Genomic DNA, 7,914 nt, shown 5'->3' on the forward strand with positions numbered 1-7,914 from the left:
ATATAATATTTCTATGTGAAGAATGGATTCATCAGCAGCAGTTTCCAGCTCACTGCAGACAAGGTCAGAGACTAGCTGGTAAACAGAGTGAAGCATTTAGCAGCTAAAGAGACAGACGTTTTTGTCAGGAGTTGGTACCAAAGACGGAGTTAAAGGAGAGTGACTACTGGACTTGAATTCATCAGGTGGACACACCCCCATAAGGCACCTGTCTGCGAACACAAACTAAACAATGATAATGTGATGGTGACAATAAGGTAGGTAACAAGGTGGAAAAGCCAGTGTATTGAAAATAATAAATGACGACGCACATGTGGCTTCCATGTATGTCCTGATACATGTAGCTCGGGACTGAATGTCGTCTGAGAATAACTTGGTTTGCCTAACGCCCTTCGTTTTGTGTCCCCAAAGTCTGCTTCCCCTGCCGCAGTATAAAATGAGTGTCTGTAAAAATGGTCCTGGGATTTCATAAAAACAGCATCACAATGGCAACAAATATTTTAGTACATCTGCTCAACCGCCTTCTTCCCAGTTGAAAAGAGAGCAGAAACAGATGGTTTTCAGAAGTGCGACAGTGTGTTACTCTAATAATAACGACGTATATCTCCCTCTAAGACAAGGTTCTCACACTTAAGAATTTAAGGGCTCCTGGAGCTGAGTCGAATTTGTGTTTGATTCAGAGCAGACTCGACCTTTATACCACTGTACACTGCATATTGGATTTCATTTACTGTAAAGGGTTTTCACCAGGGCTTAAGAGAAACCCGCAGCGCCCAGATTGGTACTGCTTTGTTGCTTTCGTTTTGTTATTTCACAAAAACTGTAAAAAGATTCTGATTTGTACAGGCGTTCTAACACAATGTGTGGTCATTTCTGTGCGTGGTTGTTGTTGATCCTGTATGCGGTTGACCCACAGGTCTGCGCCTGCAGACACTGTAGTCATGTTTGATTTTAGAGTATGAAAATATCCCATTTCATGAAGAAGAAAAAAAAGAATATAATGAAATTACTCAATTATGGTTATGATTATTACATTGATGGTTCATGTGTTCTGTTGTTTTACTTTCATTTTTGTAACTCGGTTTTCAAAGTGCAGTACTGGGACTCGTCCCATGAAGATAAATGACTTCCAGCAGGCGAGGAGCAGCAGTTTGGGGCCCCCAAGCTGGCACATAGACTCCTTGACGATTAAAGCCCCGCATTTACAGCATGAAATTCAATTTTTACTTTCCCACCTGGAGCAGGAGTCATGTAGTTTTATGAGCTCGTGATTCATAGTTTTTGTTCATTTATTTGTGTCCCACTCTTAATTTCAGGCATGTAAGTGCTCACGGAGATGATATGAGACATAGCTGTGAAGATTAGTCATTTAAGTTAGTTGTAAATGACTCTGAGCACCATGTTAGGGCTCCTGGTAGGTTCGCTGAACCCAGATGTGTTCTTGCAAGAGCTGTGTACTCTACAGGCATAGCTACGAATGCACGCCTGGGGCTCTCGTGAATCAGATGGGCATTCATGTCATCTTTATTGTCAGAAGCTTGTCTTTGACGTTGACACTTGAACCGTATCGCCAATTTGATACATTTTTATGTACTAGCATGATTCATGCACCTTTTCGGTAATATCGTTGTGTCAGGTTAATGAATGTAATATATTGCAATTTAAATTCATAACACTACACATGCTTGATTCCAAGTTAACTTTATTAGATTAAAATTCATAATTGCTCAGCTGTACTTTTGTCCCTTGTAGGAAAAAGCATCAGCAAAATGAATGGAATGCAAAATCTCAACAACCATCACTTGACAGATGAGCAGCCTCTCTTCTATCTAGTTCTTTTGGTTGTTTTCTTTGGCACTACAGCAAATTATATCACCGTCAGGATTTTAACAATGTTTAACACTCTAATGAGGGACACAGCAACCGAAGAAGGTTTAAGGTTTGGATCGTAAAACATTTCAAATGAGTCAGAACTGGTTCAGGTTGACTGAAGTCAGGAGTGTGTTTCCAGGGAGAAGGCCAGGCAATGTTCACACAGTACTGTCTCCACATCCAAGTCTTGAGAGCATATGCACAGTTCTGATCCCACTCCAAACGAAGGCTGGCTGGACATTGAAGGTATGGCGGGACTGAGTGATGATCCCGAGGCCAAGGCAAACAAGGCGTTAGCAAGTCGAAGACTGAGCAGAGGCAAACCAATACTAAAAAAAAAGTACAAAAGTGGCCATAGTATCAAGCCCACTCGTCAGGGCCGAACCTGACGAAGTCTGCTGGGACGAACCGCTGTTTGTGTCCTGGAGCAGGCCTGTTGAGTCGGAAAATCAACCGCGCGCAGCCGGACGTCTGCAATACAACACAAGGCAAGGGGGAACAGCAGGGAACTGAGGAGAGGGACCAAACCCTATCGGTCACCGGCGAGTTCCTCCTCTGCGACCGGGACGACCTTAGATACAGAATTTGCACTTTCCAGCCGGGAACCCTGTTGAACAGGTCTGATTTCCTGCGGGCACTGACTCAGAGCATCCTCCCGGAGCATCCCACACTGTCGATAGTGAATCATGCATCTTTACCCACAAGCTGCTACCAGATATCAAAGAATGCCCCTACAGGAGTTGGGGTTGGGGCTCTGGAACTCTTCAACACACCCACAAATTCGTCAGTATGCTATGGTACACGGTGAGATCGAGTGAGCTGCTGGAAGAAGGTCTGCGAGACCCAGGTGTCTAAAGTAAAAGACATTCATGGTTGCTCGATGCAGAAGAGAGATGAGCACTGCAAGTTAACACAGTGTGATGCCAATTCTGCAGTGTCTACTGTGCAGGGCGTATTTAAACCCAAATGTCCTCACGTGACAAAGACCTACGTTGTAGATCCTCTGTCCCACTAAGCGAGATTGACTGACCATGACACACACAGACACTTGCTGTTTGTTATGGATGTTTGAAATGCAACTGCTGACCTAGAGACGGACAAGGAACTGTTATTTATGGCCAATTACATTCGTGTGACCAAAATAATGCAGGAAAAATGCCTGAAGAAGGAGAAAAAATGATATAGAACACGTACAAAGGATAAGCTTTATGCTTGGAATGGAAACAAAAAACGGAGAAGTTTGGAAATGACGATGCAGTCACCCCCTCATTTGCTTCCCGATTGGTTCTTATCATCTCATCTAATGTGCGACGTCATCTTCCTTCCCCCTTTGCTCCGATCGTAATTACTAGAGGTGACCGGACTATAAAGCATGAAAACAAGTTTTTACAGTTCATCCTGAGGGAGACATCAAATTCAATGGCAATCTATAGTTGATGAGATATCCCACTAAAAACACATACGTCAACATGGTGGTAGAGCATGAAAGTCGGCATTTCATTGAGGCAGCGAGATGATTTGTGCCTTTGAGTCCCAAGGAAATTGAAGTCGCATTCAATCAGTTTTGTTAATTTAGTCCCACTTGATAGAGCAGAGTTGTGCTCTTCTCAGTTTGGGCACTGCAGGAATTGCATTTAAAAAGAAATCATTGAGTGTGTGTGTGTGTGTGTGTGTGTGTTTCCATCCAGGGTTTGGACTATTGATTTCAGAAGTTGGTCAAAAGAAAAATTACAAGACTGAGCTTCTGGTGGCCTGTTGCCACGGTAATTAGGCGAGTCTGCATGGTGAGATAACTAAGTCTGTGGTCCACACACGCTCACACACACACACACACACACACACACACACACACACACACACACACAATATGCGAGACAAACTAGTTGTGTATTAGGGGACGAGCCCAAAGTCCTCAAATAAATAACAAGATAAAAAAGAACCAATCAACCTAAATAACTCAATATGACTTTTACCTATTTTCTTCACCTTGTGAACTTTACACACAAACTGTACAAGGGTGGATCAGGACTTCAACATATCCGTGGAGGCCATTTGATATTGTCGTAATAATCACCCACTGAACATGAAATAATTGAATGCTACACTACATCATACTCAGACATAATGGGACACTTAACCTTTCAGAATAGACACGTTATAATTAGAAAATATGTACACTCCCACAGAACACTCCTGCAACACTAATGCATTTGAAATTTATGGAGCTGAACCATATGCTTCTACCGTGAAGGAAAAACGGCTCGTGGTGTTGGATGTCTGATAGCGCTTTACAAAAAAAAAAAATTCCCAACAGTTAACTCGCTATTTTTCCTGATTCCTCATAATTATAAGCAGCACGGCCACGCTCATGATCTTACTGATAGAAAAAAATGCAATTTTTTCTGCCAGTGTCCTCGGAAGACAGTACATAAAATGGTAAAGGTTAACTTGCCGGGACCCTGAGGAGGCTGAGCGTTTTTAGAAAACGGGTGGATGCTAAAGGTTACCGAGCGCCGGGGAAGTGAGTTTATTAACTTCAGGGACACACACACACACGCGCAGAGCGAGAGAGAGAGAGAGGACAGAAGACATTCAGGGAAGAGACAGTGGCCTTTTCAGCTTTGTGTGTCTGTGTGCGTGTCATATCGACTGAGGGGCACATCAACTGACCTAAGTGCAATGCGCCATGGCGTTCCAATCGATCGCTGACACGATGGGCGATCCGGTACAACGCCACATTTAACATCGCAGACGTGTTGGCGCGGTGCGCGACACTGATTCTTCCGGGGGGGCCCGTGGAGTTAAGTGGTGCTGACTAAGTGTTTGCTTGTTGACACAGTGGGGGCGCGTTCAAGTTAGTGAGGCTGACATTCACAACAGTTTCATTGCTAAACGCCGGCTGCTGCGGAGAAGTGTTGAGCTGTTACATGAGCTTTGCCTGCCCTTTTTTTTTTATAGCCGCCTCACACATACACACACACACACACGGATAGATTATGATATAATGGGCCCCCGGAAAAACAGACACGTAAAAGTCCCTCCACCTCGCCTATACTCTGGAGAGTGCTTGTGTCTCTTTGTGATTGTTTTGTGTCCCTTCATAGGCCCGATTGGCACGTAGTACCATAAGAGTGGAAAGCTTCAGTTTCCTGGTTTGATATGCGGTATGTGAGCTTGTGACCAGCCCCTGAGCAATTTAAACAGGGACGAATGGGTGTGAATTTGGATGTTGGCTGGGTTAAATGACACGATCGACATAATTGCAATTATTAATTTGTCTTCATTCATTTTACTATAGTGTTGTTCAGGGCGCGATTTGTGAAAAAAAACCACAAGGGAAGATGACTATTATATATCACGGGAGTGGCTTTGAACCCTCAACCTTCGGTACATGAGACAGACGATAGCACAACAACAACAAAACCAAAAATGCAAGATTTGAATGGCCCTTCCAATTACTAGCCGGGCCGACTCCCCCAGAACGTCCAGATGGCCAGTCCGAGGCCATTTTAAACAGAGGATCTGGTCCAACAGCACATTAGTGCCAATGTGTATAGGACTCTCAATATTACCCCGTCCCGCACCTCCATGATATTTATATATATTTTTTTTACTAACAGTGATCCTAATACTGAACCGGGGTTCTTCTGAACCTCCGGGCTGCTGTATTAGTGGGCCTGTGTCCAGTGGAATTATTCAGTGATCAATTCCATTCAAAAACATTTAGATAATTACATAATACAAATTTTGTGGTTTAAAATCGTTGTGATTGAACGCTGCATTCACATTCACGAGAGTTTTGCTGAAAAAAGTTTGATTTCCTATTTCAGCACAAATGGAAGGAGTGTGAGGGGGAATGATGAAGAAGATCAGAAACGTGGAGAAACCTGGCATGTCTTGCATCACCAATAGCTGTGCTATGGGGGAACAAATCCCCATACAGGGAAAACAACCACAGAACAAAGAGATATGAAAACCATGGTGTATATAATGATGTAACTGCTATCACAGATGAAAGGTAAGAAAGGAGGTTGTTTTTCTGTCGGGTTTTTAAAATTGATTTTACACCAACAGAATTGCGAAGCTTTGTGCTTTACAGTAATTGATAGTTTTGTCAAACAAAAACAATAACTAGCTGACTAAAATCCTGTGCTAAACCGTCTCTCTCTGAATTCAAATTCTCTTCGCTGTTGGCATGGCACAGGACAACGATAACTCAGCAACAGGCGTTTTATTTTGCACGTGGACCAAAGGAAACCAGAAACTCAATTAACTATGCCGACAAAACAGTCAGCTGGTTCATGGGCAAGGTGCCGAAAAAGAATGATCTTAATTATACTGAATGCAACGTATGCTTTATACTTATAGGTGTGTTTTGAAAAGGTGTTTCTATATTTAGTCCCCCACCAAATCAATGAGGGCAGGCTCAATAAACAGAAACCCCTCTCTGTAAAATGCAATATTCTTCAACAGCATCACAAACTACATTCTCCAAAAATGATCATACAGTCGAATCAACAACTGGTCATTTCAACAAACACTGAATGTTCCAACCTTCATTGATTCAAGGTGTCTATTTGACTGCATTAGTTTTATCCATGTTGCACAGTGCAGTTCAAAAGTCTGAGACCATTTCAACATTCAGCACCCCACTTAACAGTACGTGTTTTTATTTGTATATAGTACAAATATATAGATATAGTGCATCCTTATTGCATTTATTGCACTGGCTGTGAAGACAGTGAGTCAGCCAGAGCGATGGCTGCCCGACAGGGGTGTTTTTAGGGAGCACTTTAGAACATAACTGGTCCATTTGGTGCGAAGTTTGTATTACCTTTCACTTCATTGTATGATGCATAGAGAGACACTGAGTCAGCCAACCAGGCTGGGGAAGCCGGGGGAAACTTTCATTAGCTCTCGTCACTTTTAAAGGAACGCTTTTTTATGATGTATTTCTGGTTTTATTAAATGATTTTGCCTTTTTGATCATTTTTATATCTATTTTTTCTGTCCGTGGTTATCGCACTGAGTCAGCTAAAATGCCGGCAGTGCCAAAAGGACCTTTTCAGAAAGGTCTTATTTATAGTAGGAGCAGTCAGTGTTTGGACTCTTATTTCACTGTCGGTGTGTATATAATTATAGTATAGTATATAGTTTTCTTTTTTTGTGCGTGAAAATGGTTTGTGTGTCACTGCGCAGCTAGAGCATCAGTGACCCCTAGGGTAGCATTGTATGAAAGAGTTGTCTGTTTAAATTATAAAAAATTTATGTAGCCGGGGACCATTGCACCACCTGCTAGATGGATGTCAAAGAAATTGAGCGTCAACCCTGCTGTGGTTAGAGCTACAATCATCCTCAGAATAAATATTGATGTTTTGAACCTTACAAAACTACAGCTTGGCACAGATAAGTCCAGTGTGATGATGTGCATTAACATTGATATGAACTGTTGGAGGTGGAGAGCCCATATATGAAAAGTATGAAAGTTGCCAAAAGAAAAATAATCTGACTATCCCGCCTTGTGGATTCAATCCAAAGGGAAAAACAGAAGAGTACCAATGACATAAGGGCATTTGGGTCATACTAAAAAAGCAGGAGATCTGGTGTGGAGGAAGGCCCACACATCCACACACAAACGGAATGGTTAGCGGTCGAGGCCAGGGGTGCTGACTTGCAATCGCCGAATTGTACAAACTTGTGTTTTGTTTATTCATCATACAGCATCTACTGCTAATCGACAGGTATGTCTTAAGTCTGACAGCCTCTCACATCTGAAAGACAATGTGTCGTCGGCACAGTTTTGAGTCGCAGTCCAGGATTTGGGAGAGACTGGGGATCTTGCAGGGTCACTATGTACAAGACTGATAAATTGTTGAACCATCGAGAAGAAACAGCAGCTGTCAGCCGCAGGTGCCCTAGTGTGTGCAATGCTTTGTAGTTCATAGTTTGGCGGTTTCCCAAACTACCTGGTTGCTGTGTCTCCCTTCGCGCGACCAGGTAGTTTCGAAAACACGGCGTTCCAGGCTTCATCGGAGTCTCCGT

Source organism: Scophthalmus maximus, chromosome 15 (genome assembly GCF_022379125.1).
Source record: "Scophthalmus maximus strain ysfricsl-2021 chromosome 15, ASM2237912v1, whole genome shotgun sequence".
Taxonomy (NCBI): domain Eukaryota; kingdom Metazoa; phylum Chordata; class Actinopteri; order Pleuronectiformes; family Scophthalmidae; genus Scophthalmus; species Scophthalmus maximus.